This window comes from Narcine bancroftii, chromosome 14, assembly GCF_036971445.1.
Source record: "Narcine bancroftii isolate sNarBan1 chromosome 14, sNarBan1.hap1, whole genome shotgun sequence".
Classification (NCBI taxonomy): domain Eukaryota; kingdom Metazoa; phylum Chordata; class Chondrichthyes; order Torpediniformes; family Narcinidae; genus Narcine; species Narcine bancroftii.
Window position 1 is genome coordinate 27,967,823 of NC_091482.1, and position 13,033 is coordinate 27,980,855.

Genomic DNA, 13,033 nt, shown 5'->3' on the forward strand with positions numbered 1-13,033 from the left:
CTGTGTCCTTATGGGTTTTTTTTGGTATTCCAGTTTCCTTCCACTGTTCAAAATAGACCAGGGGTATAGGTTGATGGGGTGTAAATTGACGGCATGAACTAATGGACCAAAATGGCCTGTAACCATTCTGTATGTCTAAATTTAAAAATTTAGCAGTTTGTTGGATAAGGTAAACCTAGTCACTCCTGTGTTCCTGGTGATACATTGCTGTGTACAGAATGGTACAACACTGAAGATGCTTCACTGGCTGTTATGCATTTTTAGGATGGTCTGTTATAAATGAATGTAAAGGTTAGAACCTTGTGTTTTTGATTCTTAGTTAATTTTGTTCCTGTCTCTTTAAGAGAACTATTGTTTGTAGTGTTACCATAGTGACTGTGATGTAATATGTCATAATACCCGCCCAGACTAACCACTTGCTCTTTTTTCTACAATATTGTACACTTATTGTGTCAGCATTGGCTCAAAGATGACACCACATTAATGGGCTTTGGCACAGCATCAATGACCAGGGATGTCAACATGTGAGATGCCAAACCATATCACACGTAGAGCATTGTGGTCAGTTCTTGTCACTTCATTATAGGAAGGATGTGGAAGCTATGAAGAGGGTGCAGAGGAGATTTACCAGGATGTTGTCTGGATTGGGAAATGAGTCTGATGAGGCAAGGTTAGCAGAGCTGGGACTTTTCTCTTTGGAGCGTAGAAGGGTGAGTGGAGACTTGATAGAGGTCTACAAGATTATGAGATCAATAGGGTGGACAGTCAGCACCTGTTTCCCAGGGTAGGATCAACAAACACCAGAGGATGTCTGTACAAAGTGAAGGGAGGGAAGTTTAGGGGAGACATCAGGGGTAAATGCTGTACACAGAGAGATGTGGGGGCTTGGAATGTCTTGCCGGGGATGGTGATGGAGGCTGAAACACTGGGGCATTGAAGAGACTCCTAGACAAACACATGGATGAAAGAAAAATAGAGAATTATAGGGTAGGGAGGGTTTAGCACTTTTTTGGAAGGAATATATGGGTTAGCACAACATTGAGGGCTGAATGGCCTGTACTGTGCTGTTCTATGTTCTATTGCCCTGATCCCCTCAGCACAGTGATTCACAGAGTTAACAAACAGTGGTGCGCTGGAAAATAAAAGCCCCAGTAATGGAAGATCGCAGCATTATTATGAAATAGAACTCTGTCCGTATTCAAAGATTCTCTTGGAACATCCCTAACGAGTTTCAACACGGACGTGTACCACTGGGAGCACAAGCACTGTATCGCCCCATCTTACGTACCCACATAAAAGGCGATGCTCCGTCATCCGAGGAAGCTGGGAAGGAGGACGCAAAAAGGAAAAGAGAATCACGAACCACTGACTCTCCACCATCCCCACACCTCTATCATTGTGTAAGGAACGTTCAAGCCCCGATTGATTTAATCAGCCACCTCTCTGCATGTTGCTAGAGACTAAATGTCACGTCTCACCCAAGAATGAGTGACGAACAACAGCACGAAACAGACTTACAGTAAACATCGTGATAACAACCAACTTTAACCCAGACATTTCACAGAGCCATTTTCTTTAATATCATTTGCCAGTCAGTGTGTGGACATTAATCTCCCAGTTTAGTTTTTGTACATTCTAGTGCATCTTCAAGTGCACCACACTCTAAAATGATCAATAAAGCACATCTTCACATTTGTTAAATAGCATTAGTTCTAAATTCTTCTGCATTGCTTTTATTTAATGGAGAGTCTTTTGCGTTGTAACCCAGTAATTAACTTCTATTTAATCCATATTAATTATACTTTGGTCCTGATTCAGTATAGTTTGAATTGTATTACTATGCACAATCTACTGAGAGGAGACATTAAAGAAATTGTTCACACCAGTGGGTGAGCCATATAGTTAAAGCTTTCAGTGCTTACATAAAACATCCTACATTTGTCCCCTCTTTGAACCCAGCTCACAGTGTCAGACGAAGCACTGGAACAGGAACTTTAAAAAAAATGGAGTTTAAGTGGATCATGTGACCCTTTATTGCAAACACATAATTATACACTCAATTGTTTATTAAGAGAGGTTATACAAATTGACCTGTCGGAAATATTTGCCAATGACTGAGGTGAAGGTATTAGGATGGGTGAAGAAACATGGTTGGGCAGAGCTTTGTGCTTAGTGTCCTCCTCATCTGTTTATGTGATGGGACTGCTTTGTGCTCAAAACACCCTCTCAGTTTCCTCATCAAAGAAAACATTCTTTTATGAACAAAACTGAAATTGGGGTTGAAGGATGCAGATCATTATCAATGTTGGGTGAGTGGCGCGGTTAGCTCCATGCTTTTATAGCACCAGTGACCCAGCGCTGTCTGTAAGGACACTCTCCCCATGTCTGCATGGGTTTCCTCAGTGCGCTCCGGTTTCCTTAAAATGTACAGGAGTTATAGGTTAATTGGGGTATATGAGCAGCATGGGGTCGTGGGATGGAAGGGTGCTGTTACCATGCTGTATGTTTAAATTTAAATGTAGATTACTGACATCGAAAATGGACCTCGTTACCGACAGTGGTGTGAATTAGATCTAATATTGAGGGTTTTATTACCACTTTGATCACAATATTGTGTATGGATTATTACTCATTGTGGTGCACTGTGGTGCAGCAAGCAAACACAAAACTCATCAAAGACTATACACCAGGTCTGTCCTTATGGCTCCACGAATGACTGGCCCAAGAGGGGCTTGCTCAGGTTTGTGTTCAGGTTGGCTGATTGACAGCCAGCCAGGTGGAGTCAGACCCTTAGGTGGTCTTCCTGCAGGTACAGAAGTCGCCCCTGCAGCAGGCTGGTGGTTATATCACCACATGGACATTGGCTCTCAGTTGCTACTGATCTTTGGTGTGAATTATTACTGATAAGCATGTGATTATTACTGTGGTAGTGTATGGAGTCTTTGGCTTGGCTTCGCGGACGAATATTTATGGAGGGGGTAAAAAGTCCACGTCAGCTGCAGGCTCGTTTGTGGCTGACAAGTCCGATGCGGGACAGGCAGACACGTATGGAGTATTATTGACAATAACGACATTGTGGAATCTTACTGATATTAGGTCTGGATTACAACATTGAGTAGGATTATTTATGGTTTATTATAAACATTGAATTGGTTTCGAATGTTTGAATTTTACTGATGAATGTGGAATGTTATTGGTGCAAGTTGTGGATTATGAATGACATTGGATGGAGATTTGAACTAACTTTGGGAGTGGATTTCCAATGATATGGATTGTGGATTTTTAGTGACAGGAATGGAAGATCTGTTAAATTAATATCTTCTATTTGTCCTTATAATAAAAGACACTAAAAGCATACATAAATTATGAGTGGAAATGAATAAACAATATCACTAGACTTAAAGTGTTTACAGTGAGTCACTTTGGTCCACTCAGTCCATGTTGGCTAACAGAGCAATCCCATAGAATCACTTATCCCTGCTCTTATTCTCATGAAAGTACCTCCCAGATTCACACACATATAATTTGTTGATTAACAAACCAACCTGCAAAGGCAGGAGGAAACCAGAAACTCGTGAAGTCATAGGGAGAACATGCAAACTTCACACAGACAACACTGCAGGTCAGGATCGAACTAGGCCACCGAAGATGTAAAGTTGCAGCTCTACAACCTGCACGACGGTGCTGCCAATGGTACCAGGCAAATTATTTGGATTTGAGTTGACAAATTCCATAGAGATTATGACTTCCATTTACTCCTGGAGTGTCAGTCAGTCAGCAGCTCAGCCAAATGCCTAACCTTTAGTGGGGGGGGGGGGGGTGGGGGGCGTGGAAAGGTGGCGTAGAAGAAAGATGTGTATTCCACCTTTCCCCAGCTGGATCACTAAATACCCAGTTTTTAAAAAGCATAGAAATGGTTAAAAATAATATTTAGAGTTGTTTAAATAACAGTGATTTATGATAGCATCTAATGTGAAAAAATTTAAACATCAACTTCAGAAAAAATTACCATAGTGCGGAAGAATTGAGGCCTACCTGCATAGCTGAATCCATGGAGTTGTCGCTGGGAGTCTCCAAGCCTCAGAGGACTCCAGCCTGTCTGAGTTTGACTCTGGCGCCGATCCTGCCTCCACAAGATGGCGCCAACACCTTGGTGAGCTCGGCCATTGCCGACCCATGTTCATGTAAAGCTGTACGTGCGGGCGGCATGGCCGACAAAGGGACCTGCAAACCCACAACCTCGCTGGGTGGCCCGGTGGCGCGCAGTGTAGCGTCGGAGGACGCTCCTGTGCGTCCGAAGGGTTTGCCTTTGCAGGGCATCCCGGGTCCAAGAATTGCTGGATAAAGTATGGGCTGTGGGGGAGCTCAAACGCCGGCATCCTGAAGAGGTGGGGGTGCCGGCGTTGGGTGTCCAGACCCGCAGCCATTCTTCTAAAGGAACTACGATGATTGAGGAAGAAGAGGAACTCACCTTATTGAATTTGTCCAGGAAGAGGAGCCTGTAGTTAAAGGAGGTCGATCTCAAAAAGTGGAGGTGGGATCTGGAATGGATTCAGTGTTTACTGTTTTGGAAGGGATTGCTTGTCAAATGCATAATATATGTCAAAACAAACATCAACTCAAGTGAATCAAGGATTTATGGAGATGAAAATAAAAATGAATACTCTGTGTGATGAAATTTCAACTGTGAAACAGGAAATGACTGTAGTTTAGAGTGATATTAATAGATGCATAAAATCAGTTGATACTGTGCAAGATAATTTTAAGAAAATTGAAGCAGCCTTTTCTGAGTGTCAAAATCAGGTAGAACGTAATAGAGAAAAAATGGAACAAGTGGAAGGTTCGTTTGTAGATTGGGAGATTCAAAAAAGAGATTTAATGAAGAAGATCGATTCGTTGGAAAATCAAAACCAAAGGAATAATGTTGGTTTTCCAGAGGACATTGAAGGTGCTGATCCTATAAAGTTTTGTAAGCACTGGATCCCAGAGGTGCTGGGTAAAGAGCTTTTTCCTGACGGCTTGGAACTGGATAGGGCTCACAGAGCTCTGAGAAGAAAACCACTTCCAGGACAAACACCGAGAGCAGTCTTGGTTCGTTGTTTAAAATACCAAGATAGAGAAATGATTTTACGTATGGCAGTACAGAAAGCATGGCAGAATCAGTCTCCATTAATGGTTCAAAATAACAGAGTATTCTTTTATGCCGATTTGAGCCAAGAGGTTATTAGAAGACGACGAGAATTTAATACGGCCAAAGATGTTTTGTGGTGAAAAGGCTACAAGTTTGCTTTTCGTTATCTTACAATTTTGATGTTTTTTTATGGAAATTTTCAATCGCAGTTCTTTGAGAATGATCATGATGCTTTGGTTTTTGCTAATTCTTTGGAGAATTGCGAAAAAATGGGCATTCTCCTCCATTGTCTCCTAAGAGGAGGGCAAATGGAAATGGAAATGGACATGGGAATGGAAAGAAAGTATGGAAAGAATGGAAAGAAGGAAGAGTTGACACAAAGTCTTCTTGAATTTGAAGATCCGGAGCAGTCATTGGGCTTGGAATCTTTGGGCTGAATATATGTACTATATTTTATTGTGTTTGATTAAATAATAAATATGTATCTGGCTGGGGTGGGTGGATGACACTGAAAATTTTGATAGTCATCTGCCGCTAGTGGGTTTACCATGCCTATCCTTTATTGATTCTGGTAATCCTTCCAGAGCTCCCATGAAGTTTGACTTTCAAGCAGAATGCCCCACCCCTGTAATCAGCATTAGAATGACACTGGATGATGTTTCTCCCAGACTGAATACCGAGAACCAGGGGCCATATTTCCAATTAAGGGTTCGACATTTGGGACTGAAATGGAAAGAAATTTCTTCAGTCAAGAAATGGTGACATTGATAAATCTATGGATGTTAAGGAAACCAAGGAATATGGGGTTAGTGCAGATGCTGAGGTAAAGGGTCGGCTGTGATTTTAGTGAACAGTGGGGTAGATGCAAGGGGCCAATTGGCCTCTTCCCTCTTCTATTTCTGTGAGTAAAGCACCTCCACTCTTGTATCAATTCCGACCTTAATTGCATTTCTACTTTATTTTTGCTCTCTAACCCAAACTCTACAAGCCCAGGGACTCTTCATCCTTCTCTCTCACCATGTTTTACAGCTTCATTTTAGCCCTGGCACCAGCAAGACAACATACCATCTAGAATCATATCTGTTGCCCTGGAAACACTATCTACTCTCCAGTCTCTTGAATCCTTGATCCCATCAACCCATCCTATACAGCTGAGTCAACTGTTGCACTGTGGACTAACTGTTCTATCCTAAAGAACCAACATCTTCTCCAGTATTCTTCATTGTGGTATAGTGGTGAGGAGGTTGGACTGCCAGCTCACAGCTTCAGCTTCCTTTGGTGCTGTCTGTGTGGAGTTTGCCTGTTCTTTTGCTTTGTGCAAGTTTCCTCCCATGTTCTAAAAGATGACTTAGGCCAAAATGTTGATTTGCCTGTTGCTTTCCGTGGATGCTGCGTAACCTGGTGAGTTCCACCAGCACTTTTGTGTATTGTACTCATTTACATCTGAAATACATGCTTCTTGGCCACTATAAATTACTCCTGGTGCCTATAGCAAGAGGGAGAATGAGGAGGAGTTAAATGGCATGTGGGAGAGAGTAGGTTACATAGAAGTAAAGCGAGAGGGAAATGAAATTGATCTGATAACTGACATAGATGAATGGGCTGAATAGCTTCCTTCCTTGTCATGAGAAAATATGAAGTAAATAGGAATACCAGTAAGAGAGGGTGATGCACTTGCAATTGTCCTGCATCGCCTACTCATATGTGTGGTATCTGCAAATGAACGAGCCATGGGGCAATCAGCTCTTGAACCGCTGTCCACCCCCATTGTGCTCATTCTCTTTCATGAAGCCAATCGGACTGAGAAGCAGCCAATTGATAGTGATGTCCAGAGGTGAGTCATTGTGGAGATCTAACTGAAACCTAAAAGTATTGATATCTTAAACAATCTGATTATTCCCCTCTGTTGCAAGGAAGTTTCCAAGTTGGAGATCAGTCACCAGAGGACAAAGAATGGTCTATAATTAATATGTTAGTACTTGACTGATGCTCCATGAGAATTTCATGATATCAACAGTCTTTCTTTGGCCGTTGACAATGCCTTGCATTGGTAAAGGCCTGTTACTGGGATTCCTTTGATTGCTGACACCTTGATAATACAGTTATTAATCAATACAGGTTCAGGAAAGAAGAGAGGGAAAGAGTGATAAAATACAGAGTGCAATTATAACTTTGGAAATAATTTTTCCACCACATTTTCCCTCATGCCACCTCACAGCCCATTCTCAGCGAGGCCTCCTCCATTTCCTTGTCAGCTGAGCGATCCTGTCGCAGCAAACTTTCAAGTTTGATGGATCTCGACTTTCTGAGATGAAAGCTCAGACCTGGATTGGAACAAGCAAAGTGAGAATAAGGAAAGGAATCTCCCTCTATAAACAGTCCCCACTCCCTTCTTGTTAACAGTAACATGCGAGAACCTATTATTGTATGCCTGAATGAGCCCTCTCCATGTGTTTGTATGGAGAGTGATCATTGCCAGACCATTCAATAATGGGGAGAATCGCAGCTGAATCCAACTTGGTATTTGTCATGTTCTGAAAAAGGGAGTTTTCTCAACATTTTCTTTTATTCAGTATTGGCTATGTCACCTGCATAGAGTCATTAGGAGATGTGACCTTTACTGACAATCCCCTCTTTCCCTGCATCGGCAGTTCTGAGATTTGTGGCAGCACTCTAAGTGGGAATGAGCATTGTCTATGCTCCAGGATGGTACTTCGTCTACGAGGCTAGAATATGTAACCTGCCAAATGAACCCAAAGAGAATCACAGCTCAGAAGTACAAATTCAATAAACCAGAATTGAAATTAAGGCAAAAACAATTGCTTTATTCAGAGACATACAGCTAATTTTCACAGAGAATCAGAATGAATCAACTGTACATTTTTAAGTATGTTTCTTCTACAAACTTACTTCCAGTAATAAATCTTAACTCATCTGTAAAGACATGTTTAATTACTTCCAGCTCATCAATCTCTCTTGCTTTCCTTCTTGTCAGCAAAGCTTTGCGGTGACAGCTGAAATGCAGCAGCCGAAGACCACCTACAGTAAAATTAGTGTCATCTGCCCTGACTAGCAGCTTCATAATGAATTCACAGCTCAACAAAAGACATTCTTCTTGGCTGCGAAGTGGGGAGACTGAGCCTACTGCCCAGCTGCTGCTGGCTGTAAAGAGCCATTCTCTCGACCTCCCTTCACTGTGGCTATGGTGAGAGTCCTGTAAACGGCAGGGTAACCCATTCTCTTCCTCCATGTGGCTTGCAGGACTTTCTTGTGTGGGGGTATGTAGTTGTATTCCTTACATTACATTCTACAGTTTGTAGAACTTCAGCTCCACAGCTCTGGGACCCAGTGCTTTCTATGTGGAGTTTCCATGTCATTCCTGTGACCACGTGGGTTTCCTCTGGGTATTCCAGTTTCACCCATGACTCCAAAAAGTAGGTATTGGTAGGTTATATGTAATTTTTTTCCCCCAGTATAGGTTAGCGTTAGCATCTGGGACAAGTTGATGAGAATGTGGAAAAATTATTTAGCGTAGAATGAAGGCAAGTTTATTGCCATCTGATTGTATAAGTACAACCTGACAAAACAGTTTTTTGTTGCAGTCACTCCTTGTCCATTCTGTCCCTTTGTTCCCCCCCTCCCGCTCCCTCTGTGCATTTCTTGCTCACAAAACAGACTGCTCATCAAAGGTGTGATCTCCTAGCATGCGTGTCTCACTTTCCAGCGAGAGAATTTGCTTCAATTTCTCATTATCAGACATTGCTGTTGTTGAGTAAAAAATCTGTAAAAAAATACAGAGAGTGAACTTTTTCCACATCTGTCACTAAAGTGATTTTATCTTGGAAACTCTGGAGGAGAGGCAGAGAAACATTCAGATCTATCTTGTAGCCTTCCTGAGTCCTTATATTGCGATTCGACAGAGGGAAAGAGGGCAGCACTCTTGCATCCTGGTTTTGCCCATGTATTTACTCAGCACTCCTGGGCCTGAAACAGATTTAAATGGTTTTTCAGAGTGCTGGGGGCTCTGCCACTTTGGGGTTCCAATGCCGAGTGTTGCATCATATCCTGACTGCAGGATTGGTGATGAATGCAATGCTTTCTCTGGTGTCACTGCAGGCATTGCTTGTTCTACTACAGACATCTTTGCATGGGAACATCAAACAGGCATATGTTGAATTATTGTAGTCACCAGCCCATTGACCCTAAAGCTCCCCAGAAAGCTCTCATCCTCCAACAGTATCCATGAGCAGGGCTGGCAACCATAAGCAACTAGCAGGGTCAGGTGTTGGGTAAATGGAGGCTCTGAACTTGTCAGAATATTACTGAATATCCTGCTGTATAAAGTATCTCACTTCATGAGAAGAATGATAGAGAAAGTCCTCTCATACTTAGAAAGAAATTCTACCTCAAAAGAAGAAATGACATTCATCCTAAAGATTATACAATACATTAAACCTGGAGAACAACACATCATATGTCAGGTTGCTATTCATTGATTTCAGCTCAGCGTGTGATACCGTCATCTACCAGAAGCTCATGGAGAAGCTATCCTCGCTGGGACTCAACACCCCTCTCTGTAACTGGACTCTGAACCTCCTAATGGAAGGACCACAGTATGTCCGGGTTGGCAGCAGAGTGTCGAGCGCCATCACACTGAGCACTGGTGCACCTCAGGGCTGTGTTCACGCCACTGACTCATGACTACATCACCAGATCCAGCTCCAACAGAGTCATGGAGTTTGCAGATGACACAACAGTCGTCGGCCTCATCAGCCACAATGATGAGTCGCACTGCAGAGAAGGGGTGGAAAATCTGGTGAAATGATGCAAGAGTAGCAATCTGCCTGAACTTTGTCGTGACAAAACAGATGACTGTGGACTTCAGGAGGACCAGAGACAACCACCGTCCACCACACATTCATAGCTCAGTAGTGGAGAGAGTCTACTTAAGAAGTGACTTATTGTTGATACACATCACCTCACTCATCAAGAGAGGCACAACTGCATCTGCACTTCCTTGGAAGATTGATGCGGGCAAGGCTACCGGCCACCATTCTGCAGAAGCTCAATCGAGAGTTGTTTTGCCTGCTGCGTCAGGTTGGAGGTCAATCTGCAGGACCATAAAAGAGGATCACTGGAGTCTCCCTCTCCCCCAATGATGTGATTAACTGAGATTATTGTTTGAAAAGGGCTTGCAAAATCAGGGAGTCCCCCTACCACCCCACACACAGCATCTTCCAGATACAGAAGGATCAGAGCACAGTGAAACTGCTGACTGGCTGGTGAATTACTAAAACAACTCTCTGTGACTCTACTATTTATTAATAATATTTATTTTAATAGTTGTATTTATGTACTATGTATATGCATTGTTTGTACGTGTGTTATGTCTGCACGTGTGTTTGCATGGTTCTGCACCATGGACCGGACAATGCTGTTTTGTTGGGTTATACTGGAACAATTGGATGACAAATAAACTTGAACATGAACTTGAAACCTGCTCTGACAATGTAAGTTAGAACGTGTCAATGTCAGATCATCCTGTTTCCAATGTGGAGTTGTCCAAACATTGTCATGTTGCTATTTAACTTTTCACTGCTCTGATACCTGCAGAGGTGCACTGACAAACACTGTCATAATTCCACATTACAAACTGGGAAAACTGCATTGTTGGGTGTAGATCTCATAGGGGCACTGTCAAATAATTCACACGTCAGTGAAAAATTCAGTTAGAAAATTAATAACGTTCTTCGTCAGAAAATTCTGCCAGCTATAATTACTGTAGCACCATCTGTAGTTTTATGGAGTTTATTAGTGTTAACTGAAGCATGCGTTGAAGTGAAAACTCTCTGTTGAGATTTGTTAATGAAATATAAGGAGATTGTTAATATGGAGTTGAAGGGCATTTTGAATATTGGAGACATTTGTGCTTCTTCAGAGTATAGATATATTTTGTGATGTTTGACTTTTAGTTCCTTTAATCTGTGAGCTCAGTGCACGTCCAAGATACTGGATATTCTCAGAACAGTATTCTTAATAGAGAAATATACCTTTTGTTTTAAGAAGTGAAATGTACCAATGCACCATAAAAACATAACATCCCTCTCCAGATTCAGTAAAACAACAATTTTGATTTTCATAATCTCTTTATTGTTTCATTACAAAGTTGCCACTCGAGCAATACTGGACAACAATCTTTTTTTCAGGAGGTTTGCTTCCTGAAAATGGGGATTTTAATAGGTAACTTTAAACTGAACACATAGATATTTCAGATTTGCTGTCTCACATAGGCAGTTGGAGAAATATTAAATGAACTTTTATTGAATTTATCATATTTAATTGCATAATGACGCTGACACAATGCGGGAGTTCAACTGACCTAAAAATGATTTGCTGCGGATATTCGTTTGTACTCAGCATCTGATGCCTCTCGTGTCAGTGTCCAACACTAGTCGGCCAGCACTGATGGATTCCAGGTGCCTTGAGACCGCTTTTCCATGATCGCAATATCCTACTGAACCTTTTCACCATGTTCGGCACTGACTGCACCAAAATCAGCAGGGGAAGCCGTCCAAGTGCGAACGCAGAGAATGAATTTACATTGACATGTTGTACTTCGTGGTTTTATACTTGAAGTAAACTTTAAAACATGACAGGAAATCATCAAAATAGGTTATAACTAGAAAACAGTATGTGGTAAGAAAATTTTAAGGTGATTTTCATGATGAGCAGCACAACATTTATAAGATACGCTCAAAAGTGTTCAGGAGGCAAAATCTTTGCTATCCAGTCTTATGCCTAGTTGTTGCTTTTATGATACAGTGCGAGCGACACTCCTGGCCACTAGAGGGAGTTGGACACCAGTTTGTTGCAGCTCAGTTGGATTCAAGATGGATGTATGACTTTATCCTCATTGCCCTGATAATAGTGATAATCATGAAAAATCTCAATGAAATGTCAGCACGAATCGAAAGACTGATGATGATGCTATGACATTGTCTTTGAATTGGTGTACACGCCAAGGAAACTTATTGTGTTAGCTGATGCATTATCCAGGGCAACAATGCAGAGTGAAGCACACAATGAGAGTTCCTCAGAGACAGATGTGAATCTCCACGTGAACCTGATCACTGAATCTCTTCCCATATCTGACATGAAATTCAAGCAGATCACAGCTGAAACAGAAAAGGACACAGTTCTACAGAAGGTCATCAAGAATCTGATTGAAGCATGGCCCAGAGGTGAATGTCAGCCATACTACAACATCAGAGTTGAGCAGAGTGTTGTCAATGGGTTTCTACTCAGAGAGAGCAGAATCCAGAATCGTTAATCACTGGCTCGGATCCGTATCTAGTTCTATTGAGTTACAGAGCTCCACCATTTGAACATGATATGTCACCCAATGAGCTTCTAATAGGATTTAGACTATGCACCACACTTCCCTACTCTGCAGATCCAAACAAGAACAGAGATGTTAAAGAACAGAAACCAAAGTGTCGGGAATGGAGACAAAAATCAAACTATGACAAGTCAGCAAGAAGCTTAGGGCCACTGGCGCAACATGATGTAGCGAGACTCAGAGATTTCAACACGAGGGATAAAAGGCCACTGTTCTGGAGGCAGTAAATCCAAGATCCTACACTGTCAGAACAGAGGATTGTCAAATTCTGAGAATGAATCAAAAGAGCCTGCTGAAAAGGCAAATGCAGAAAATCCAGCCTGAACAGCAACAGAAAAAAAACATCACCAGTGCTAGACAGTACAGGACCAACAGGGCCGACACAGGCACCTGTATTAAGATATCACATGTGCTATCAAAGCACCTGACAGACTGAATGTTTAAAAGAAAAGGAACTACTTGCTTAAAAAAGTTTGTGCTGCTGATGTTTTTTGTTTACATTT

At 41.9% G+C, this 13,033-nt stretch overlaps 1 long non-coding RNA gene across 1 annotated transcript in view; it reads right to left on the reverse strand.

Annotated features, from left to right (window-relative positions):
- Positions 1-7,297: 7,297 nt before the first annotated feature.
- Positions 7,298-13,033, reverse strand: part of LOC138749935 (uncharacterized) — a 50,370-nt gene continuing 44,634 nt past the window's right edge. Inside the window, exon 3 of the long non-coding RNA XR_011348954.1 lies at positions 7,298-7,455. This is a non-coding gene — a long non-coding RNA (uncharacterized lncRNA). The remainder of the gene's footprint in view (positions 7,456-13,033) is intronic.